We start from the raw sequence: 27,459 nt of genomic DNA on the forward strand, positions 1-27,459 counted from the left end.
AGGAAACAAGGTTCAGACAGAGCAGTGGAGGGATACAGGATAGCCAGAAGGGACCTGAAGAAAGGGATTAGGAGAGCTAAGAGAGGGCATGAAAAATCCCTGGCGGATAGGATCAAGGATAACCCCAAGGCATTCTATGCATATGTGAGAAACCTGAGAATGACGAGAACGAGGGTAGGTCCGATCAAGGACAGTGGTGGGAGACTGTGTATTGAGTCGGAAGAGATAGGAGAGGTCTTGAACAAGTACTTCTCTTCAGTATTTACGAACGAGAGGGACCGTATTGTTGAAGAGGAAAGTGTGAAACGGACTGATAAGCTAGAAGAGATACCTGTTAGGAAGGAAGATGTGTTGGACATTTTGAACAACTTGAGGATAGACAAGTCCCCCGGGCCTGACGGGATATATCCTAGGATTATGTGGGAAGCAAGAGAGGAAATTGCAGTACCGTTGGCAATGATCTTCTCGTCTTCACTGGCAACTGGGGTGGTACCAGGGGACTGGAGAGTAGCGAATGTTGTGCCCCTGTTCAAAAAAGGGAATAGGGATAACCCCGGGAATTACAGGCCAGTTAGTCTTACTTCTGTGGCAGGCAAAGTAATGGAAAGGGTACTGAGGGATAGGATTTACGAGTATCTGGAAAGACACTGCTTGATTAGGGACAGCCAGCACGGATTTGTGAAGGGTAGGTCTTGCCTTACAAGTCTTATTGAATTCTTCGAGGAGGTGACCAAGCATGTGGATGAGGGTAGAGCAGTGGATGTAGTGTACATGGATTTTAGTAAGGCATTTGATAAGGTTCCCCATGGTAGGGTTATGCGGAAAGTCAGGAGGCATGGGATAGAGGGAAATTTGGCCAATTGGATAGAAAACTGGCTAACCGGTAGAAGTCAGAGAGTGGTGGTAGATGGTAAATATTCAGCATGGAGTCCAGTTACAAGTGGAGTTCCGCAGGGATCAGTTCTGGGTCCTCTGCTGTTTGTAATTTTTATTAATGACTTAGAGGAGGGAGTCGAAGGGTGGGTCAGTAAATTTGCAGATGATACAAAGATAGGTGGAGTTGTGGACAGTGAGGAGGGCTGTTGTCGGCTGCAGAGGGACTTAGATAGGATGCAGAGCTGGGCTGAGGAGTGGCAGATGGAGTTCAACCCTGCCAAGTGTGAGGTTGTCCATTTTGGAAGAACAAATCAGAATGCGGAATACAGGGTTAATGGTAGGGTTCTTGGTCAGGTGGAGGAACAGAGGGATCTTGGGGTCTATGTACATAGATCTTTGAAGGTTGCCACTCAGGTGGATAGAGTTTGTAAGAAGGCCTATGGAGTATTATCGTTCATTAGCAGAGGGATTGAATTCAAGAGTCGTGAGGTGATGTTGCAGCTGTACAGGACTTTGGTTAGGCCACATTTGGAGTACTGTGTGCAGTTCTGGTCGCCTCACTTTAGGAAAGATGTGGAAGCTTTGGAGAGGGTGCAGAGAAGATTTACCAGGATGTTGCCTGGAATGGAGAGTAGGTCGTACGAGGATAGGTTGAGAGTTCTCGGCCTTTTCTCGTTGGAACGGCGAAGGATGAGGGGTGACTTGATCGAGGTTTATAAGATGATCAGAGGAATAGATAGAGTGGACAGTCAGAAACTTTTTCCCCGGGTACAACAGAGTGTTACAAGGGGACATAAATTTAAGGTGAAGGGTGGAAGGTATAGGGGAGATGTCAGGGGTGGGTTCTTTACCCAGAGAGTGGTGGGGGCATGGAATGCGCTGCCCGAGGGAGTGGTAGAGTCAGATTCATTGGCGACCTTTAAGCGGCATTTGGATAGGTACATGGATGGGTGCTTAATCTAGGATAGAAGTTCGGCACAACATCGTGGGCCGAAGGGCCTGTTCTGTGCTGTATTGTTCTATGTTCTATGTTCTATGTTCTATGCCCTCTAAGTCTGGACTCCCCGATTCCAGGGAAAAGACTTTGTCCATTTATCGTATCAATGCCCCTCATAATTTCGTAACCATCTATAAGGTCAGCCCTCAGCCTCCAATGCTCCAGAGGAAACAACTCCAGCTTGTTCAGCCTCTCCCTGTGGCTCAAATCCTCCAACCCTGGCAACATCCTTGGAAATCCTTTCTGAACCCTTTCAAGTTTCATAATATCTTTCCAATAGACAGGAGACCAGAATTGCACGCAGTATTCCAACAGTGGCCTAAGCAATGCCCTGTACAGCCGCAGCATGGCCTCCCAACTCCTGTACTCAATAATTTGAACAATAAAGGAAAGCATATCAAACGCCACCTTCACTATCCTATATACCTGCGACTCCACTTTCAAGGCGCTATGAACCTGCACTCCAAGGTCTCTTTATTCAGCAACATTCTCAAGCACTTATCCTTATTTGTATAAGTCCTGCTAAGATTTGCTTTCCCAAAATGCAGCACCTTACATTCATCCGAATTAAACTTCATCTGTCATTTCTTAGCCCATTGGCCCATCTGGCCAGATCCTGTTGTAATCTGAGGTAACCCTCTTCGTTGTGCACGACACCTACAATTTTGGTGTCATCTCTAAACTTACTAACTGTACCTCTTATGCTGATATCCAAATCATTTCTGTAAATTATAAGAAGTCGAGGATCCAGCACCGATCCTTGTGGCACTCCACTGGTCACAGGCCTCCAGTCTGAAATACAACGCTCCACTGGCACACTCAGCCATCTACCTTTGAGCTAGTTCTGTATCTAAATGTCTGGTTCTTTCTTTATTCCATGAGATCTAACCTTCCTAATCAGTCCTCCACGAAGTCCATATAGATCGCATCTTCTACTCTGCCCTCACTAATCTTCTTTGTTACATCTTCAAAAAACTCAATCAAGTTTGTGAGACTTGGTTTCACACGAAAGCCATGTTAGGTATTAGAACGAAACGTCTGTTTAATGACATGCGTTTAAAGACACTTTAGATGTTTATGCTGCATTAATCTGTGGTTATTGATCCACAGTTTACGTTCACTTCCTGCAGTAAACATGCTGATTTCTCCAGTTGTTCATAGTTCAGTGTGATGCATCCAGTGTGTGCATAACGAGAGGGAGCTTGCTTCCCACATCTTGTGTTTATCTGTGTCTTATGTCCAGCCTTCATAAATGGCGAGAGCAAGGGGAAAGGGGAAGATCAATGTATAAGTCTGTCCAGGCCAATCACGGCACCCACATCGGCAATTCTCTACTGTGCATTCACAGCAAGTTTTCTGTGCCGCTACACCCACCCCCTGCACCTTTTGAAATATCTCTATTATTTTGTGGTGTCTCTCTGTGCTCTTACCACCAAGCTGAATCACTTCTACCGTTCCTGCTCCAGATTTCATGTGACAAAACACTCACTAAGAATCCCATAGCATTAAACATGCACATCGCATCTCTCGTTATTTGGTTTCCCTGGATCTCTTTCATAAGATTAACGTTCACAGCAACTTGACTCGGAAAAGAAAATCGCGTTCCTTTCCATTATCCCATTTCAGTCCACATTTCATTAAGTTCAGGCATCAGTCTCAAATTATTCTTTGAGGTTTTATAATATCATCGATGCAGATAAACTAATCATTGGAGTTCCAATTTCAATAAGACTGTGTGATAATCCAAAAATAGCAACGAGAGTGGGATTCGAACCCACGCATGCAGAACGCAAAGGGTGAGCAGTCTATCGACTTAACCTCTCGGCCACCTCGTCGCATACAAATGAACGGATATAACATAGTCTCCCAGATCATCATAATCTCATCACCTTTGGGGAATCTCCCATTCACAGCCGCCAACCTCATTGTCCATGAACCACGCACTGCCCGATTCTACCTCCTTCCTAAGACCTGCTGTCTCTGCCTGCGCCTGTTTGACCCGACTCATCTCTTCCTACCTCAACACCTTCCTGTCTCCCCAGTCCACGAAATTCTCACCTACGTTTGTGACACCATCTATGAACTTCATCTCACTAAAGACTTTTATTTCCCTGGTCCACAACGCGTCATCTTCACCTTGGAGATCCAGTCCCTCTGCACATCCATCTGCCATGACGAAAGTCTCCAAACCCTCTGTTTCTTCATCTCGCCCAATCCCAACCAGTACCCTTCCACCGACACCCTCATCCAGCTGGCTAAACTGGTCCTCACCTTCAACAACTTTTCTGTTCAATCCACCCACTTCCTCCAAACCAAAGGGGTAGCCATGGGCACACACATGTGACATAGCTATGCCTGCCTGCCTGTTTGTCAGATATGTGGAATTGTCCGTCTTTCACAGTTACTCTGGCACCTCTCTCCACTTGTTCGCCTGCTACATTGATGAATTATTGGCCCCACTTCATGCTCCCACGAGGAGGTTGAACAGTTCCCCAACCAACACCTTTCATCCCGACCTCAAATTCACCTGGATCTTCTTGGCAACTCCCTTCCACTTCTTGGACCTGTCCATCAACGTCTCCAGCGAATGACCAATAACAGACATATATTACAAGCCCACAGACTCCCACAGCTAAAAATATATGACATCTCCTCCCACCCCACCTCGTGTAAAAACACCATCCCTTATTCCTAATTCCTCCGCCTCTAGTGCATTTTTTCCCAGGATGACCAATTCCACCTCAGAAAGTCCCAGTTGGTCTCCATCCCACGTGTTTGACGATGCTCCCCAGTGCATCACCTCCACTTCACTCACCACCGCCCTTAAACCCCACCCCTCCCGCAACAAGTACAGAATCCCATGGTCCTCAACTTTCACCCCACCAAACTCAGCATAAATCACATCAGTCTCCACGACTTCTGCAATCTCCAAACAGACCCCACTATCAAGTGTATATTTCCCTCCACATCCCTATCAGCATTCTGAAAAGACCATTCCCTCCACGAACCCATCGCCAGGTCTACAACCCCCAATAAACACACATCCCACTACTGGCATCTTTCCCTACCACTGCAGGAAGGGTAAAAGCAGCTCCCACACCACTCCACTCATCTCCATCTAAGGCCCCAAGGGATTCTTCCACATCCGTTAGAAATTCACCTGTACAACTTACAATGTCATCTTCTGCATCTGTTGAACCCAGTGTGGTCTCCTCTACACCAGGGAGACAGGACACCATCTTGCAGATCATTTCAGAGAACATCTCGAGCGGTTCAGTGACTCCCTCCTGTTCCTGTGTCCTAGTCTCGAGCAGTTGAATGACACCCTTCTGTTCCTGTGTTCCAGTCTCGAACAGTTGAGTGACTCCATCCTGTTCCTGTGTTCCAGTCTCGAGCAGTTGAGTGACTCCCTCCTGTTCCTGTGTTCCAGTCTCGAGCAGTTGAGTGACTCCCTCCTGTTCCTGTGTCCCAGTCTCGAGCAGTTGAGTGACTGCCTCCTAATCGAAGTTTTGTGAAAGTAGATGTCCTCCTCCTGCTTCTGAGTAACAGGCTCCAATAGCTCTGTGCTCACCTGCTGCTCCTGTGGAATAAAGTTGAGGGACTGAATGGCCTCTTCACATTGTTTACAGCTTTTCTTGACTAAAAGCCTTTCTCCTGTTTCTGTAAAACACCATCAAAATCTGAATGATTTATTTTTGTATTTTACTGTCAGTAATTGAGCAAACAAGCTGACTGATAGACTTCAGAAGCTGCATAGCCTCCTCCTGCTCCCATGTTAAACACTCAAGAGTCATCAGACTCTCAGAGATGTACAGCATGGAAAAAGATCCTTCGGTCTGGTCATCTATACCAACCAAATATCCTAAATTAATCTCGTCCCCCTAGCCAGCAGTTGTCCCATCTCCCTCAAAACCCTTCCCATGCACATACCCATCCAAATGCCTTTTAAATGGTGTAACTGTATCTGCCTCCGCCACCTGTTTCGGCTGTTCAATCCATACACGCAGCAGACTCTGTGTGAAAATGTTGTCCCTCACATCTTTCCGACAGCAGGTTGACCAGAATTAAAGGCAATATTAAAAAGGTGGCCAAACCAATGTGCTGTACAGATGCAAGGCATCATGCAAATGCTTAGACTCAAGGCACGCACCAATAAAGGGAAGAACACGGAGTGCCTTCTTCACTACACTGCCTACCTGTGACGGCAATTTCAAGGAACGGAGAACCTGCACCACCAGCTGCCTCACAGGGCAGCGATATGGGTTTAATTCCATCCTCGAATGACTGGCTGTGTGGAGTTTGCACAATCTACCCGTGACTGTGTGAGCTTCCTCGGGTGCTATGTTTCCCTCCGACAGTATAACGATATACAGGTAAGGGTAGATTGGCCATCCTAATTTGCTCATAGTATCCTTGGATGTGAGGGCAAGGTGCATTAGCCATGGGAAATGCAGGCTGAGAGGGATAGGGTAGGTTTTTGTCCAGTGGGCTACTGTTTAGAGGGACGGTGTGGCCTCGATGGGCCGAAAATCCTGTTTCGTAACTGTAGGGATTCTATAATTTCTATGGAGTTCTCCTTCATTGGCAACTTTCGACAGGATCCTACCTATATGCCTGGCCCTGACTTTTCTTGCCAAAATGCAACACCTCACATTTATCTAAAATAAACTCCATCTGCCACACCTCAGCTCACCTAATTAAGTTCCCATTATATTCTGAGAGATCATTCTTCACTGTCGACTACACCACGAAATTTGGAATTATCTACAAACTTACTGACAGTACTTCATATACTGAAGTGCAAATGATTTGTATAAGTAACAAAAGGCCCACAATTGATCTTTGTGAGCAGCGCCACTGGTCACATGTCTCCAAGTTTAATGAACAAATGCCAACTGTTACACCCTGTCTCCGATATTCAAGAAAAGTTTGGACCTAAATGGCAAGTTCTCCCTGGATCCCAGGTAGCCTAACCTTGCTAACCAGTCTACCATGTGGAACATTTTGGTTTTCTTACTGAATTCCATGAAGACAGCATCCACTGTCCTGCCTTCTCAAACGCCATCTTCACTTCCTCAAAAAATTCCACCGAATCAGTGTGACGTGATCTCCAATGTACAAAGCCCTCTTCAGTCCTTGTCTTTCCAAATGCATATACATCGTTTCCCTCAAAATCCCCTCTAACAATTTAGTCACCATTGACATCAGGCTCACCAATCTATAGTAATCTCGGTTTTCTTTAGTTTCTGAAACAATGACACTCTGTTGGCAACCCTCCAGTCTTTTGCCACCTCACCTGTGGAAATCAATGTTACAGATATATCAGCAAAAGGCTGAGCAATTTCTTTCCTAGCTTCCCACAATATTCTGGGATACAACTGATCAGGTACCAGGGATTTGTTCACCTTTATGTGTTTTAAAATGTCAAACATCTCCTTGTAATATAGATACTTTTCAAAATATCACTTTGTATTTCTTCATTCTCTCGCTCTTGTAACCTCTTCTACATTAAATATTAGGAAAAATACTTGCTTAGTATCCCTTCCACCTCCTATGGTTCCACACATACGTAGCCTTACTGATCTGAAATGTGCCCTATTCTCTCCCTAGTTAATATTTTGCAATTAAAGGATGTGTAGAGTTGCTTCAATGCCTCGTTAACCTTATTTCTAAAGCCATCTCATGTCCACATATTTCTGGCCCATTTTCCCCATTGACTATACACTTGTTGTCCTTATACATCTCTCGAGATTCACTTAATCTCAGCTCTGTTTACCTGACATATACCTCCTTGCTAACCTTGACCAGAGCATCAATATATCTAGCCATTCAGCACTCCCTGCACCCACCAGCCTTGCCCCTCTCACTAATAGGAACACGTTGGCTCTGGACTCTCTGAAACCAAGTTTTGATGGCCTTGCATTTACCAATCATCCCTTTACCTGTGAATAGGGTATTCCAATCAGCCTTTCACAGGGCTCACCTAACACTTTCAAAATTGGTCTTGTTCAAAGTTAGAACTTTAACGTTTACATCAGGTCTTTCCTATTCCACAACTAGATTAAAACTAATATTTATGTGTAACAGACTTGAATGTTAAATAAACATTTCTTGCCCCTCTGTAGGCTCGAGAGGCTGAATAAGCTCCCCCTGTCCCTCTGTAATAGACTGGAAAGGATGAATGACCATCTCTTGTCCCTCTGAAATAGACTCAAGAGGCTTCATGGCCACCTCCTGTCCCTGTGTAACAGATCCGAGACATTAAATGAGACAACAACCCCTGGATTATGAGCAGCTGGTAAACTGGATCTAATGGAGGTCTATTCCTTCTCAGTTACAGAAACACAAACAACACTATTTACTCCAGGTGCCCTCTCAGTAACACTTCATACAGCTGCAGCGATGCATCTCTTCGTTTTGAATTATTCTTTCGGCAAAATGTGCCAATATTCCAGCTTTCCACCTTTTCAACTAGCAACAGGCTAATATGGGCTGAATGGCCTTCTCTTATCCCTCTGTAAGAGGCCCATAGGGACAGAATTGCTTCGGCCTGTTCCTGAGCAGCTGTCTCAATGCTCTGTCTCAAGGTTATGGAAGGATTTGACAACAGGGCATTAAAACCAGGAGTGGCCGCACACTGGTCAATAAGTACCGCACTTTGTGTTCAGGTATCGAGAAACTTGACCACCCGATTTTCTTTTATGCAGCCGATCTGTTATTTTATAACTGCCTCCTTTCATCAACAGAGTGGAACATATATAGACGCCTGCAGTGTCCTGTTAATACTCTCATATACAAGTTAATAAAAAGATTTATATGATTTAAAGATTTATGATCCATCCCTCAGCAACCATCATCCATTCCATCCAAAACCAGTAAATGAAAAGTGATGTTTTGAACAGGTTAACTGAGCCTATTTGTTCAGTAAGTGCGATTAATGCCAGTCTCCATGGATTCTAATTATCCCAGTGGAGGGTTTCCATCTATTAATGATAAATGGGCGCCGTTCAATGTATTATCCCATAACATGAGCGGGAGCATCACCGACAGCACTGACAGGGAACAGTAGATCCAGAGAGAGGGGGAGGAGAGATCAGAATCTGAGAACATTGGACTGGAATGTGCCAACAATGGATCAAAATTTGAGAACATTAGATTGGAATATACCAACAATGGATCATAATGTGAGAACATTAGACTGGAATATACCAACAATGGATCAGAATATGAGAACATTAGACTGGAATATTCCAACAATATACAGGAGCTTATCCAATTATGTTTGGCGTCTTTCTGCATATTATTGGTTGTCATTATCAGAGCGGATCTATTACGTTCTTCTCATTATTAAATTTTTTTATTATCCCTTCCTGGCTATCGTTGGTGTTCCTGGTGAGTGTCACTGTCCAGATTTTGTTTTCTATAAACCAATTATGAATTTATTATTGTTATTTCATATAGTCTACACATCTTGCCACTATTATTGTTCCTGTTGAATCTCTCAATCCAGACATTCACTCTACAGACCACTACTAACTACATTAATGAACGTGTTCAATTACTGTCTCACTCTCTGCTTTGGCAGTGTTACTCACGGGTCTCTATGTTGATCTATTCAGTTTCAGGGGATAACCACAACGCATTGTATCATTGCCTTTGCTGTTAAGAGCATGGAGGTCACCGTCTACTGCTCTGGTTACAAACTCCACTTCCTTCCACTGTTTCCATCCCATCCCTGGCCAATATCTGCAGCTGAAGCAGGCAAGTCACAACTGTGGGATATCTCTTTGACTATGAGCTGATTCTTGACACCATGCCTTAAACATTTCTAACTTGAAATACTCCCCACTCCAGAATGTATCTCACTGGTATATTCCATCTGCTGTTTGAACCTTGAGCTATGAAGTACAGGCTTAATGAAGTCAATAATCAGCTGTTGATGGTCCCGGCTTCAGACCTGCCGAAACAAATCTGATTCGACCTCACACCAAACTCCCATCCATCTGTCATTCATGTGCACGCCGATGTATATTGCTGTTGTGTCTGGCAATGACTTTATTTTAATATTCTCAAACACTTTATATCATGTGTACGTGAAACTTCCCTCGTTCTCTCTGTTGATTAACAAAAAGCCTGCCAGTTGTTCGTATTTAAAATAGTTTCCTCCATGTGCGTTCCTTCTCAAACAATGGGTTTCGCATTCAAACACACACACACACACACACACACCTTCCCATTGTAGGCAGAAATCTGATGCGAGGATAGTTAGCATATGATAGTAAAGTTTGCAGTACTCTCTATTCTGGGCAGATAGTGCAGTTTACTGAGCAACACACTAGCATGATCTGCACAGCTCTCCATGCTGGGCTGTCATCTTGTCCCAGTTTATGTTGTTTGTGGTGTTCTGTCAAGCAGATTCAGAATTTGATGTTACAAACCATTCCAGCTGATCTGACAATGCCTTTATTCAATGTTCTCATTCTTCTCATTTTACTCACGAAGATCTCACTTCTCCAGTTAGTCCCACTGTCCTATCTTTTTCCACATATTTCCACAACATCTTTTCAGTTAATTAACTGACTGTTTCTGTCTTTAATGTGAATCTCTCTGTCTCTCTGTATCTTTCCCTGGCCTTGGGTTTTGGCTCCCTAGTGTATCGAGTGCTGGCATTGTGTAGCTCAGAAATACTGAAATGGTGTGTCTCAAGCTGTTGTTCACTTCCTGGTATGTCCCATGTGATGGTCCATGGACAGGGGTGTTTCAGAAGTTATGAGATACATCCTTGTAACTTGGTCTGTACCTGTGGCTGTCCCTCTCAGGTGACCTTGCGATAAGTAACACGAGGAAGCCCAATGAGTGAAGGGCCAGGCATCTAAATTGCATGACAATGCTGTCACTTTTTTAAATAAAACGTTAGTTTCTCATTTTTTTTTAGTAAGCGGTCTTAAAGGCCAAACTGCTGACTGAAAACAGCTCAAGTAAATAACTTACGGCGCGTTTTGGGTTTTTAATAAATAGTAGTAACAATGGCCAGCTCGCACAGACCAGGCTTTCTAGTTTGTTTTTTCTTGTAGCTGTAACAATCACCGGGTGCTTGGGGTCCCAAAGGGGTTGGAAGTTTTAGTAAATTATCCCGAGCTGCTACTCTCTCCAAAGCCTCACTTGATGGTGTTTTCTCCTGGATTGGAGAACTGTATGCAAGAATGCATGTCTGAATGTTTCTTTTTGCCAAGGGGTGTGTTTAGGTGATGTTAACAGATTGAACAGTTCATTTGTAGAACGTACTGTATCCATTATTCGGTTAAGGTTTCCAATAGTTCAGTTATTCTAAATTCCTCTTCATTTTGTATGGATTTTCATTCGAGGATAGTGAGGTAGAACAGCCAAAGGCCTGATCAGGATCTGTTTAAATACATCCAGGCATTATCTAAATTTGATGACAATGATGGGGGAGCCTTTTTAATTTCATTTCAGAAAGTGGCTCAACAAGTGCAGCGGCCAGAGAACATGTGGATTTAGTTTATCCAAACAAAACTGATAGGTATTTGCATCCCTATTGGAGGAGGTGAAGAAAGCCATCTGAAGTGCATATGAGCTTGTGCCAGAAGCCGACAGAGTTTCAGGAATCTAAAATAGTGTCCCTGGTTAAATAAACGTGTGTTTGAAAGAATCGAACAAAGTAATTTTGAAAGGTGGGGAAGGGTAATAAAAACAGAGCAAACCTATGGCACTCTGAGAGAGAAGTAACGCCCCTGGTGCTCACCTTCCACCCTACCAACCTTCGCATAAACCAAATCCTCCGCCGACATTTCCGCCACCTCCAAACAGACCCCACCACCAGGGATATATTTCCCTCCCCACCCCTTTCCGCCTTCCACAAAGACCGTTCCCTCTGTGACTACCTGGTCAGGTCCACGCCCCCAAACAACCCACCCTCCAATCCTGGCACTTTCCCCTGCCACCGCAGGAACTGTAAAACCTGCGCCCACACCTCCTCCCTCACCTCTATCCAAGGCCCTAAAGGAGATTTCCACATCCATCAAAGTTTTACTTACACATCCACTAATATCATTTATTGTATCTGTTGCTCCCGATGTGGTCTCCTCTACATTGGGGAGACTGGGCGCCTCCTAGCAGAGCGCTTTAGGGAAAATCTCCGGGACACCCGCACCAATCAACCACACCGCTCCGTGGCCCAACATTTCAACTCCCCCTCCCAATCTGCCGAGGACATGGAGGTCGTGGGCGTCCTTCACCGCCGCTCCCTCACCACCAGACGCCTGGAGCATGAACGCCTCATCTTCCGCCTCGGAACACTTCAACCCCAGGGCATCAATGTGGACTTCAACAATTTCCTCATTTCCCCTTCCCCCACCTCACCCTAGTTCTAAACTTCCAGCTCAGTAACTGTCCCCTTGACTTGCCCGGACTTGTCCTACCTGCCTATCTTCTTTTCCACCTATCCACTCCACCCTCTCCTCCTTGACCTATCACCTTCATCCCCTCCCCCACTCACCCATTGTACTCTATGCTACTTTCTCCCCACCCCCACCCTCCTCCAGCCTATCTCTTCACGCTTCAGGCTCACTGCCTTTATTCCTGACGAAGGGCTTTTGCCCGAAACGTCGATTTCGAAGCTACTTGGTTGCTGCCGGAACTGCTGTGCTCTTCCAGCACCACTAATCCAGAATGAGGAGCTATGTCATTCAGAGGGACTATTGGAGAGATGAGAAGGGCTCCATTATGTAACATGTGGTCAGAGTGTCCAGTGGAAACATCAACAGATTTATTCCACAATGAGGAAGGAGGCCTTGTGCTTGGTGTTGGCGTTACAACATTTCAGCATTTAAATTGCGAATAACATACCTGAGACAAATCTTTATCACTGATCGTGACCTCTTAAAGTTTTTGGAGAAATTTAGGGAGAAAAATACCAGTCTGTTTCGACAGAGCTTATTCTTGCTGCCATTCAATTTGAAATTATAAAGTTGACAGAGCGAGAAAAAGTAAGTTTTGACACAGTGTGGAGACTTGGATGAAGAAAAGCAAAAGGCATTCTGTGGCAGGAGTAAAATGACTGACATCGAATCGAGTTGTGAACATTTGTATGCTCAGAGTCAATGTAATATATATTCATTCCAGTGTACTAACAGAGGAAGTTTAGGATGTTTGAAATGAATCCACGGTTGTATATTGATGGATGATTTTATTACCGATGGAGTCGGGAGGATACCATCACTGTAAAAAGGTTATTTTCTCTTGGATTTTTTAAAGAGACGTTTTAAAGGCAGAGGTGCGGAACTGTGTCTGAAAACAGTTTAAGTAAATAACTGAGAACGCCTTTAGGTTTTATTAAAACGGTGGTAACAATGGAAGGGCAGTGGCCAGCTCTCCCAGACTAGGTTACCTCGTTTTGTTTTTAGCTGCAGCATCCAGAAGCTGTTCAGGGTCCCAGAATGGTTGGAAGTCTCAATACATGATTCCTCGCTGCCTTTCTCTGTGAGATCTCTGTTGATGTTCATTTCTCCTGGATAAGAAAATTGCATGTAAGAATCTGTATTTGAATATATCTTTGTGCCAAGCAGTGAATACCAAGAAGGTACGTTATCTATTGTTTGTGTTAGTGTTCAACATATAAGCCATCCTGAAATGTTCTTTTCTTTGATTGTATTTTAACTAAAAAATTTAAATAGATTATATTTTGCTTAATGTCGAGTGGTTTGACCAGTCACAACATATCTGGAAAGCAGACTTCACATCTATATTCAAAATAAGGAAAGGTTTTGGTCTAAGCGGCCTTCTTAAAATATTTTGCGAGAATCTGATCTGGTTCATAACACTTACAGACGAGGGGTTTCTGACTGACTCCTGTTATTGAAAAGTTAGTGCAGCAGCTGGGGATGGTTTGCTGGAGGTTGTGCTGTGAGCTGCCTCAGACATTCAGGGAGACCTTAGGATTTGGTGACCCAACTTTGGATGGAGCCTGGGGACTGTAGTTACAACATCTGGGTCTGCAACATGAACAACAAATGGAGCAGAGGTTGCCGAGAGATGAAGCTTTGAAACAACGCAGTGAGTGTGTGTGGGGAAAGGGATCTGCTGTGTCCACCCCGGATTTTCCAGGAACAGCTTCCCAAGCTCCGCTTAACCCAGGAGAAGAGTGTGAGGGGACCCTGACTGAACAAGGAGCTGGTCATAGAGCGGTGTCACCTTCTTTAACACGTCCTGCAGCTTCACACCAGGGGGAGGATGGTGCTGCCAGGGGCTGTTAGGGTCACAGTTTCATTCAGCTTCTATGTTCTGGAACTTTTCAAACAGGACTGGGTGACATATCCATCATCCCCCAGTATGTTGCCATCAATGTAACCATTCAGTGATGAAGGATATATATGGTGGATGAGGTAAATACATTGTTTCACCCTCAGCAGGGAACTGCCAGATGTATCCAGTATAATGGGATTCCTGATGGTGTACATGGAGTAGCCGTGTCAATGGGGAGAGGTAGAGGAACTGAAGGAGCACTCTCTGTATTAATCATGCAGCGTGCTCATCACAGTACAGCATGTTGGTGAATATCCCTGTCCTCACTCCAGCCACAGCCTCTTCATTCACAAGCAGGCAGCCATTCCCATCGTCTTCAGATCTCCATATAGAAGGGAATGAATGTATCTTGGATAAAGGCCATCCCCTTGATACACGTTTGAAAATAGCATCCCCCATCACCAACCAAACACTTCAAAACGTTCCATGTGTACGGAGAACAATGGGGTCACTTGGAGCATCAAGGAGCAGACGATCAGGGATGGAGCAAAACCTCCCATATCTGAACGGGTCTGAGTGAACCCCCCAGTACACAGTATCATTAATCCCTGTAATCCCTCTCCATTTCAGTAACATACTGCCTTCCATTATTCCTGTAAATGAAATGACAGATTGTATCATGTTATATTGCAGCTGCCAAATTATTCTCCATTGCCTTTACCTCTCTGTATCTATCTGTAGACCCTCCACTCTCTCTTGATAATTTAATCTCTTGCTTATCACAGCGACATCACCAAACTCAGTATTTCTATATCTGTTCCATCCTCCTGATCATTGATATAGATTGTAAATAGTTGAGGACCCAGCACTGGTCACTGTTTGACTCCACTGGTGACGTTCTGTCAAACTGATTTGGAGTGATTTATCCGGAGTTCCTGCTTCCTGTTTGATACATAATCCTCCCCCATTACTGTGTAACACAGTCGTAAAGCTGAATATGAACGAGGAGAATCAGTCAGGAATCCAACCCTTCGAACCTGCTCCGCCATGGAATACAATCATGGCTGATGTCATCGCGGCCTCTGTTCCACTTTCCTGCCCTCTCTCGATCCTCAAACTCTAGTCTCTTATTGTAGATTGCGCCACATGAAAAAATATCCACTCCACAGCTACCCTTTCAATGACCTTTAGCATTTTACAGCCCTCAATCAGCTCTCCGTTTATTCTTATAAACTGGGGAGTATAGGCCTAAACTGCTCAATTTCTCTTCATTAGACAAACACTTCAAATATGGAATCAATCTAATGAAGCTCTTCTGAATTGCCTCCAATGGAAATACCTCATTCTGCAGGACACCCAAACTGTACTCCAGTTGCAGCCTCACTAATGCCTTGCACAGTTACAGCAACCTTTCTACTCCCTCCTTTTACAAATAAACGATGAAATTATGCTTGCATTTCTCATTACTTCAAGTACCCGCAAGCAAGTTTTCTGTGATATGCAAGCAGGCACCCAGATCCCTCTGCACTTAAACACTTTGAAGTTTCTCTCCATTTAGAAAATAATTTGCCTTTTTCTTAGGCTGGCCAACTTGAATAACCCCATATTTATCCATTTTAATTTTCATTGCCAAATGTTTGCCCATTCACCCAATCCATACACATAGTTTTTAAATCTCTTGCATCATCATTCCGAAGTAATTTCCCACCAATGTTAGTGTCATCTGAAAATGTAGCTATAGCATTTTCTATCCCGTCAACCGAGTAATAATGTCGATCACAAATGGTTGAAGCATGAGAACTGAAATCTATGGCACCCAACAAGTTGCATTTTCCAATAGAAAATGACACAGGTTATTCATCTGACTGCATTTTGTTGGTTAACCAATCCTCCATCCAAGCCAATAAATTACTCCTAAACTGATGCTGTCTGATCTGACCACTCACTCTTTGGAGGAACGACGTATCTGAATCCTTCACGAAGACCAGCTATCTTCCATTTCCAGGATTCCTACTATCCACCTTGTTTTTCACATCTTTAAATAACTCAAGAAAACACTTCAATCATGATTTATCCTTTGTAAAACCATGTTGACTCCGATGAATTGTGGTTTACGTTTGCAAATGTCCACAACAATGGATTCGAATAATTTCCCTTAAATTACAATACTTTATTGTTACATGTTACTCCCTAATGTATTCAGTTATTTTAAGTTCTTCCCTTTCTAAAACCTTTACGTTTTCTTTGAATTCTTGTTTGATGGGCAAAAGGTTTTATGGGATGTGCCCCAATTGATGTATAAGCGGTATGTGTGGCTGACTGGACTCATCATCCTGCTGGTGTACAAAATCGATGGGATGAAGTCTTTCTGGTGTTCCCATGTTGTCATCTCCAAGGCCAAAATAACCACCTCCTGTTGATGCGTTAGAGGGGTTGGGGATTTTGGAATCTTCCCGTTACTGTGTAACATTTTGAGGGTCTGATGTGTCTTCTCATATTTCTCCATAATCGGTGGAGATACTGAACGGTCTCCTCATGTATCCCAGACATGGAACGAAAGGAGCGATTGGTCTTCTCTTGTTCACATACAACAGACACGTGTCTGAATTACCTCCTCCTTTCTCACGAAAAAAGTCTCAGATAGTTTTTATCCTTACACATTTCCCTTGCAACAGACTCGGTGGGTCTGAATGGCCTCCTGTTATCCCAGTGTATCAATCTCCAGTCACTGTGTGACCACTTCCAGTTCCTATGTTACGGACTTGAGGAGGCTGAATGGACTGATCCTGTTGCTGTGTAACAGGGTACAGGTGCAGCATGGCCTACTCTGCTCCAGTGTTATAGATTCGAGGGGCTGATTGGCCTCGAATATATATCAGGCTCGAGGGGCTGATCAGTGTCGTCCTATTCTGGTGTAACAGGCTGGAGAACGGAATGGATTCCCCCACAATCTGTGTAATTCTCTTCAGTTGTTGACTCCTTCCTGTCATCTATTGTCTATTGTCTATTACCTATTGTCTAAATATAGGACCCAGCAATGGATGACCAAGAAAAGAAAATCAAAAAGCGAAAAAGCATACAAACAAAAGAAAAACATAAAGACTGCAAAAAAAAGTACATCAGTGTATGAAACAAAAATAAGAACAAGGTCAAATATGGAACAGTGGGTTTGCAGAGAGAATAATTTATTGAAGACAACAGAGAAATCAAAGGGAGAAGAAACAGTTTCGGAGTGTCTATCTTCAAGGCAGAATATCCAGAAATTCTCCCAGAAATACCAAGTGACCATGGGACTTGTGTAAGTAAAGTCTAAGATCATTCTTATAAGTGCTGAGGTCATGTTTTAAAAGAAAGCTGGATTGAGTATTTATAAATCTGACAGATCAGATGTACTTCATACAAGAATTTCAGAGGAAGCAGCAATAGGCATATTGATTGCATCGCAGATTATCACGTTGTTTTCCAATACATTCCCGAAAGATATTTAGCCAATCTGGATAAGGCAAAGGTTACAAATGTTATCCAACAGTTTAAGAAAGGATGAAGATGGAGAGCGGTGAACTACAGATCAGTAACTTGTCATCCGCTGTCGGGTGTCTGATGGGCTCGATTATAAAGAACGTGTTACTGGATATATAGAAGGTAATGGGAAAACTGGGGAGGATGATAATGCATCGATGAAACGAAAACCATAAGTGGCAAACATTTTTTGGAATGGTTTGAAGATGATTCTTGTGGACGTAGGCAATGAGGAGCGCTAATGGATAACGTATCGTTGGATATTCAAGAGGATCTTTTTTTAAGAACTCTCCCACTAATATCATAAGAAAAGTTAAAGTAAAAGGAATTGGGAAGAATTGGGCGGTACAGTGGCACAGTGGTTAGCACTGCTACCTCACAGCGCCAGAGACACGGATTCAACTCCCGCCTCAGGTGACTGACTGTGTGGAGTTTGCACATTCTCCCCGTGTCTGTGTGGGTTTCCTCCGGGTGTTCCGGTTTCCTCCCACAGTCCAAAATGTGCAGGTCAGGTAAATTGGCCATGCTAAATTGCCCGTAGTGTTAGGTAAGTGGTAAATGTAGGGGTATGGGTGCGTTGCACTCCGGCGGGTCGGTGTGGACTTGTTGGGCCGAAGGGCCTGTTTCCACACTGTAACGCAATGTAATCTAAATACAAGCAAATAGGAAACGAAAAAATAGGTTTACATTCATGTGTATGAAATTGAAATATAGAAGATGCCATGCGCCAGCTGCACAGAGTGTTGCTGAGACTAAACTGAGAGTATTTTGTACCGTTTGGAGTCCCAATCTAAGATAGAATATACTACAGACGAACTGCAAAAGGTATTCTCCAGATTAATCCCTAAAATGGCAAGATTGTCTGATGTGGAAACTCAGCCTGTGATCTCGAGTTTCAAAAGTTGAGAGGTGATTTTAGTGAAACTTAGAAACAGAGAGGGGAGAGAACAACCGAGGGACATGGAGAAGTGCAAGCAGGAGAGATGAGAGAGAATCCCATGATAATCTACAAGGACAAGTAGAACAGAATAATCAGCAAACAGTTAGTGTACATTAGAAACCAAAGGGGCAATCAGTGTGTCAACCCGGAGAACATTGATAGATTGTTACATGTAAACATCACAGCTGCTTTACTTGGGAGAAGGAGGATGCAGGTACAAAATTCTAGAAGATGGACTGGAAAGCTCTTGAAAAGAGTTTGATGTAAAATACGAGCGGCGGTTTGAGGCTTTTTCAGGTATAAAATTGTACCAATCTGCAGGTCTGGACAATGTTGGAGTCAAGGGAGGAAAGATGCTGATTGGAAATTTTAATTAGAATCTGACAATAGGGGAGGTGCCAGAGGACTGGAGAACACCTATTATGATTGCACTTCACAGTAAGGGTGGTAGAGATAGACCAGGAAACTATAGACGAGCGAGTATTAAATCACTGTTCGGGAAACTACTGGAGAAAATAGAGAAGGAGAAAATTGAACTCCAATCAGAATGGCAAGGCTTGATCAGGGATAATCATCATGACTTTATCAGAGTGAAGTCACACTAATGGAGTTGATTCAATTAGTTTGAGGAGGTCGCTTGTTTAGTTTTGATGCAATGCTTTTGACAAAGTTCCGCATGGGAAACTGAAAAAAATAAAGTAAAATCTCACAGTATCAAGGATAACTTGAAAAGTTACAGCGAAACTTGTCGTAGTGTCAGGAGGCAGAGGGTGGTGGGAGAAGGCTGTTTGTGTGATTGGAGACCAGTGTCCCCTGGTGTCCCACAGGGATCAGTGCTGTGTCCCTTATTGTTTGTAGCATTCATAAATGGAAAAGATGTGAATCTGGAGCGGGAGTGGGTGGAGGGGTGGGAGTTGTGATAAGCAAGTTTGTGTTTGACACAAAGATTGGCCGGGTGGTTGGTAGTGAGGAGGAAGCTCTGATTTTAAAGGAAAATACAAGTGGAATGATCAGATGGGCAGATCAATGGCAGATGGAATGTGATCCTGATAAATATGAGGTGATGTACTTTGGAAGGAGGAACCAGACATGGGGTGTACACAATGATTGGCAGCACACTAGGGAGCTCAGAGGGTGTTTATCCACACATCCCTGAATGTGACTGAACAGGGTAATGGACTAGTTAAGAATTGAATCTTGGGTGTCGCGTTTATTAATCAGGGAGTAGATTATAAGTGTTATACAGGGCTTGGTTTAGTCCATGATGGAGTACTGTATGTCGTTCTGGGAGCCTCATTATAAGGAAGGATGTGATTGTACTGGAGGGGTTTGCAAAGGAGATTCACCAGGATGTTCCCTGGGATGGAGCATATCAGCTATGGAGAGAGGCTGGATAAGCTCGGGTTGTTTACTTTTGACAGAGAGGCTGAGGGGGATGTGATTCAGAAGGATAAGTTAACAAGGGGCATCGATAGGGTGGACAGACAGCATCTGTTCCTTTTAGACAGAGGGTCAAGAACAATGGAGCACACTTTTAAAGTGAAGGGTTTGAGGTTCAGAGAGGATTTAAAGATGACTTTTTCTTCACCCAGAGGGTGTTGGGGTCTGGAAAGGACTTTCTGAGAGGGGAGTTATCAAGGTTAACCTCTCAACGGTTAAAAGTACTTGTACAAGCACTTGAAAGTGCCATAACATTCCAGGCTATGAACCTTTTGTCGGAAAGTGGGACTAATATAGATCGTGCTGTATTTCTGTTGGCACAGAGACTATGTTCCTGTGAGTGTATGATGTGGAAGGTCAATTATTGAGCATCTTAACACAAGAATTGATGGGTTTCTGAAGATAATGTTCACAAAGGTTATAAGAGTGAACTGTTATAGCTTGTCAAATTATGTCAATGTGAGAAGTATGAAAACAGTGCAGGTTTTTTCCAGTTTGAAACCAGAGAATGGAGAATGGGAAACAGGGAAATGGCAAAACTATGAATCCACTACTTCAATTCTGTCTTCACAGAACTTTCTGACAATACCAGGAAAACCAAGTCTGGCGTGGAAAACGAAATAGTACATGGAACATAGAACATAGTAAGTAATTCTTTTGGGAGAAATTATTGGGACTGAAAATAATGGTCATAGACAACACTAACACAGGTTTATGAAATGGGAATTATGTTTGAGAAACAGACTGGGAGACAAATGAAAGAGAAGCAATGGATGTAAAACATGTGGATTTTCAGAAAGACTTTGGTAAAGCTCCAAGCCTCGTTTGCAAAATCAAATCTTCGTGGATTTGGGTGAATATATGGCCATGCTTCTAGAATGGGACAGCTGGCAGGAGACAGTGAATAGAAATAAACAGACACGTGAAGCAACAACCTGACATTGTATTTAAGGTCTGATGCTGTGAGTATGACTATATCCCTGACACCCCACCACCTTCCCCGGATATCTCCTCTCTCACCAGCAGGATAGACAAAGCAGAAGTGGTGGCACCGTGGGATAAAGTTTGAAGGGAATTGTTCTGGGAGTCCTCAACAGTGACTCTGTATCCCTTGAACTCTCATGGCGTTAGTTTACACATGGGAAAGGAAACCTCCTTCTGATTACCATGTACGCGCCTCTTCCAACTGATGAGTCAGTACTCCTCCAAGCTAAATTACACTTGGAGGAAGCACAGAGGGTGGCAAAGGCACAAAATGCACTCTGGGTTAGGGACGTCAATGTCCACAAAAAGAGTGGTTCAGCAGCAGCATTCCGGATTGAGCTGGTTGGGTCCGAAAGGATATAACTTCTCGACTCGGTCTGCGGCAGGTGGTGAAGGAACCCACAAGAGGGAAAAGCCATATTTGACCACAGCCTTACTAATCTGTCAGCTGCAGAAGTATCTGTCCATGACAGTATCGGGTAAGAGTGACCACCGCATAGTCATTGTGGAGATAAAGTCACACTTGCATGTTGAGAATAACCTCCACCATTTTAGGTGGCACTGTCACCATGCTAAATAGGACAGACTTTGAACAGATCTAGCAGCTCAAGTCTGGGTTTCGATAATATGTTGTGGGTCATCAATAGCAGCAGAATTGTACTCCAGCACAAGCTCATGGCCTGGCATATCCTCCTCACAACAATTACCATCAAGCCAGAGGATCAACCATGATTCAATGGAGTGTTCAGGAGGGCAGAAGCAGCACTGGGAATACCTGAAAATGAGGTGTCTGCCTGATGAAGTCACCAACCATGACTACCTGTGTGCCAAACAGCATAAGCAGTTAGTCATAGACAGAGCTAAGTGATCCCACAAGCAACGGTGCAGATCTAAGCTCTGCAGTCCTTCTACTTCTAGTAGAGAATAGTTATGGACAATTAAACAAGTCATCGGAGGAGGACATTCCACAAGTATCCCCATCCTTAATGATGGAAGAGCCTAGCACTTCAGTGCAAAAGATAACGTTCATGCATTCGCAACAATCTTCAGTCAGAAGGGCTGAGTGGATGATCCATCTCGGCCTCCTCCAGTGGCCCTCAACAATTCAGTTACCAGTCATCAGCCAATTTGATTCACTCCACACGATATCCAGATTCAGTTGGAGACACTGGATACCTCAGAGGGGACATACCCTGACAACATTCTGGCAATAGTACTGAAACGTTGTTCTCCAGACCTTGTCACTGCCCTCACCAAGCTGTTCCAATACCGTTACAACAACATTTCCCCGATTACATGGAAAATTTCCCCAAGTATCTCCTGTATATAAAAAGCAGAGCAAATCCAATCCGGCCAATACCACCCCATCAGTCTACTCTCGATCATCAGTAAAGTGGTGGAAGGTTTCAGTGCTTTTAAGCAGCACCTGCTCAGCAATACCCTGATCAATGACGCCCAGTTTGGGCTCCATCAGGGCCACTCAGCTCCTGACCTCATTACCGTGGTTCAAACATGGACAAAAGAGCTGAATTCCAGAGGTGGGGTGAAAGTGATAGCCCTTTAAATCAAGGCTGCCTTCGACCAAGTGTGGTATCAAGGGGCCTTAGCAACACTGGAATCAATGGGTATCAGGGGCAAACTCCCCGCTGGTTAGAATCATACCTGATACGTAGGAAGATGGTCATGATTGATAAAGGTCAGTCAACTCAGCACCAGGATAAATCTGTAGGAGTCCCTCGGGCAGTGGCCTAGGCCCATACATCTTCAGGGCTGCTTCATCAATGGCCTTCCCTCCATTTTAAGGTCAGAAGTGGAGATGTTTGCCAATGATTGCACAATCTTCTGCAACATTTGTGGCTCCACAGATACTGAAGCAGTCCATGTTCAAATACAACAACACCTGGACAGTATCCAGGCTAACAAGTGGCAAGTAATAGTCACGTCACACAAATGCCAGACCGTGAACATCACCACTAAAATACAATATAACCTGCCCCTTGGCATTCAATGGTGTTACTGTCACTGAATCCACAGTGGACTGCAGCGGTTCAACAAGGCAGCTCACCACCACCTTCTCAAGGGGCAACCAGGGACAGGCAACAAATGCTGGCCCAGCCAGTCACACCCAGATTTACGAAATAAATATCATTTAAATAAAATAACAGAGGAAGGTTTCTGGGATATCGCAGAGATCTGTGCTCAGGCCCCAGCTGTTCACAATACCCATTAAACTTTTGGTTGCAGGAATCAAATACAATATATCCCAACCTGCTGATAGAACTAAAGGATGTTGGATTGTGAGTGGGTGAGAAGGTAGTAAAAAAGCTTCAAGGTGACTAAGACAAGTGGAGTGAATGGGCAAATACGTGGCAGATGGAGAGCAAGGTGGGTTGAGGTGACAGTGTGCCCTTTGGTTGGAACAAGAGATTGGCAGCTTTTCGTTTGAAAAAGGATTGTTTGAAACATGTTGATCTGAAAAGTGACGTATGGGCCTTTTTGTTGTTTCCTTCTGCGCGGCCCTCGGAGGTCCCTGCAGCACAGTGAGGTCTGAACCCACAAGGCAATACTGGGAATGGCATTCACACGCTGCCCAGTGTATGTAGACCTACCAAGTGGGGAGCTGTAACATTGCAAAGGATCTGGATATCCCTGTAGACCAGTCACTGAAAGCAATATTGCAGGAGCAAGAACCAGATAGGAAGATCAATGATTTGCTGACCTTCATTTCAGGGGGATTTGAGTCCAGGAGTCAGCGTGTCTTACTTCAGCTGTAGAGAACTTTGGTGAGACCCGATCTCAAACACGATGCAGTATTCTGCAGATTTGGTCTCAGTACATAATAAAGGACAAACCTGACATTGAGGGAGAGCAGTGAAGGATGACCAGACCGATATCTTGGATGACAGGCTTGTTGTGGAAGCAGAGTTTGGGGCGACTGGGCCTGTATTCCTTGGGGTTTAGGAAAATGGGTGGAGATCTCAGTGAGATATATAGAGCTCTGACAGGTTGAGACGGATTGGAAGCAGGGATAATAATTCCCCAGGCTCTGGTGTCTAAAACAAGGGTCCACAGTATTAGGTACAGACAGACTATTCTGCAATGAGATGACAATAAATGTCTGCACTCAGCAACTGGTAAACCTGGGGAATGCGCTCGAACCTGGAAGTCAGGACACTGACTAGAAATAAGGATTTAGAGACAGTGAAGGAATGGTGGGAGAGAAGGAGAACAATATGGAAATAAAGGGCAAAGTATCATTATATTGAATTGGGTAGCAAACTCGACAGACCAAATGGACTACTGCACATCCTACGTTATAGTTTCCCTTAGTTAATCACATTAAGGGATGTGTACAGTGTGTGGAAAAAGTGCATTGTGTACATATTTGAACATGAAATGGAATGGGGAAGGCTCAATGTGTTGTATGACCTACTCCATTCCCGATGTTTCTATGTAGTCTGTAAATGTTGTCACAAGCTCTCAGATGTTAGGAAGGAGGTTTCTGCAGGGTCAACAGGACTGTGTTTCTCATTCCCTTTTTCCGATACTGAGGCTGGGGCCGGGTGTTCTGTCCGGTTTTATCCTTTAGACCTCGGAACAGTTTGATACAATAGAATGTCTTGTTTGGCGGATTCAGAGACCATTGAAGAGTTTATCACATGTCTGTGTGTCTGCAGTCACGTTTAGGCCAGACCAGGAAAACACGGGAGATTCACTTTCTGAAAGGACATTTGTGAAGCAAATTGGTGTGTACAATCGACATTGGCTTGAAGGTCACTATTTACGGACACCATATTTTGCATCTTAATATTTTGTCAATTGTGTTTAACTTACACCAGCTGCCAGAGCATTAGCCTGGTCTGGATTAATAATCCAGTGACCTTTTCACAGCAGCACCATCTCTACATGGGGACCTATCTGAAATTATACTGAGCAAGTTATTTCTGTGCTGCTTGATAACTCAGGGACCATTGCCTTTTTCGTACGTACTGTGTTCAGCTGTTTTTTCATGTCACGTACAGCAAAATGAATTGGTTGAAGACTGGCATCTGTGATTCTGTGGGTATCATGGCGAGGGTGAGGTGGATCATCAATTCCACACTTCTGGCTGAGGTTGGTGCAGCTACCACATCCTGGTCTTTTACACTGATGTGCAGAGCTGTTCGATTACTGAGGATGGGGATATTTGTGGAGCCCTTTGCTCCAGTCATTTGTTTAATCATCCATCACCAGTTATGACAGAATGTGACAGGATTGCGGAGCGTCGATCAGATCTGTTGGTCAAGTGTGGGAGCTTTAATGGGTTCACGTCAGGTTTAGGTTCACGTGGTTCTGACCCAGTCATGTTCACCCACAGTCATTACTGAAACATCGATCATATTGATGGTAATGGCAGACTGAGGAAATTATTCGAGGCTAAAAGTTACAGGTTGTGGGTTAATGCTGTTTTGCTTCTGCTGCTGTAGTCGACAGCACTACATAAATACGCAGTTTTGAGCTGCAAGATCTGCAATGCAATTCTGCTGTCTGTCCCTTAGTTCACATCGAGACCCATTCACCCATCAGTCATGTACTCAGTGACCTACTCTGGTTTCTGATGTGGTAACACTTCCATTTTCATACTGTCATTCTGCTGAGGGTCTCTTCCCGGGTCATGCTTTCAATGTGACACATTCTGCAAAACCAATTAACTGATTTTAATTCAATTGTTTAATTCATCTGAATCTTTTTCCTTGCGTAATACCATTTTCTGTGTTTAAAGTGAATGTGTTTCCTCTGTTTCTCTCCCTGACCATGATTAAGACCTCTGCAGTGACAGTGATGCCAGCCTTATGTAGTTTCCGAGCCAATGAATTCTCTGGATTCCCAATCATCTTCACCACATTGTATGTTTCCTCTTTTGGTTTGATGCCTTATTACTCATGGTTGCCTTGTCCTGTCATGAGTATGTTTCATCACCTTTGGGAGAATTTCTGATATCCTCCGAAATATCCCCAGAAATTCCTGCTTTTGCTGTTCCATGGTCTGCCCAGCTCGGCTCCCCTTCCAATTAACTCTAGCCAGCTACTCCCACATGTCATTGTAGTTACATTGTTCAATTATAATCACATTACATCAAGAAGAGACCAATAGATATAAACCGAAAGAAGGAGCTTTGAGAGAGGAGCCGCAAAGAATAATTGGTAAATTTCTTAACTAGATACAAAGAGAGAAAAAGCGAGACAACATAGATGAGGAAATGTGAAAAATGAGAAACCTAGATCATCGAAAGAAGTAGATGCACATCCCTCAATGTGTTGGCAATTCTTGTGTACTGTGGTCCTTTGAATAGGGCATGGACAACAGAGTAACGTGTTCAATTGCTGGCTCTGATGCCAGAATTTTTATCTCCAATAATATGACATACACTAGCTTTGGAAAGTATCCAATAGGCCAATATATTGAATTCTGGCCACCAAAAGACATGACCCATTATCACTATGTTCCATACATACAGGCAAAGAAGGGCACCATTTTGATTAGGACAATGCACACACATACTAAGATACGAAAGGACGTTCTTAGAGGAATGGCATTCTGACCAGAAGTCCATCAATAAACGCATCGATTTCGATCCTATCTACCTTCTCTTGTAAAACAAAAGAACTGGAAATGACATCACCCATCTTAAGAACCCAAGACCTATAGATAGAGAGGCGCGACATACCACCAGCACTTCAGCAGAGACTCTCACTGATGATGTTACCTAGTCATAGTGTCGAATCGTCAGAAAACAAACCTTCAAGCACAGCGAGCTAACTTGCATACATACAAACGGTTATTTTTCTTTTATTAGTGGAATTTGTGAGGTATTTGTCACTCATGTATTAACAGATTACGAGGTGAGGTGAGCTTTTTAGGTTTGTGGTTTTAATTAACAGAAGTGCTCGACATAGATGTCTCCACACTTTCGGGCCCTGCCATATGGGACTTGGACAGATTTGAACAGATTTCGGGTACAAAATGTCCCAGCAAATTCCAACACGTTGCAATTAGTGACCTAGATCTTCAAATAAAAGCGGTCGGAAAATCTGTTTAATTTTGTTTACTGGTGGTGGTTTAAATTAAAAGTGAGAGAAAAGGCTTTTAAAATTACTAAAGAGGTTCCCAAATTTGCCAAGAAAGTTTAGAAAGACAAAAGGAGGACATTTTTTAGAATTAGCAAATAGGTTGGAATTGGGTTTAACCAGTGAAAAAAGGAAAGCTGAAATTGTAATGGAGTTGGTAAAGCACTTTGATGTATCAGAGAAACAGACGAGTGCAGTCGAGTAAGATAAAACTTAAATTGCAAATATGGCAGCTGAAGTTAGAAGATAAAGAAAGAGACGGAAACAGAGAGAGAAAAGAAGTGAAGGAGAGGAAAAAGAAAGAGAGAGAGAATTTTAGATTCAGAAGTTGGGAA

This window comes from Chiloscyllium punctatum, chromosome 7 (assembly GCF_047496795.1).
Source record: "Chiloscyllium punctatum isolate Juve2018m chromosome 7, sChiPun1.3, whole genome shotgun sequence".
NCBI lineage: Eukaryota > Metazoa > Chordata > Chondrichthyes > Orectolobiformes > Hemiscylliidae > Chiloscyllium > Chiloscyllium punctatum.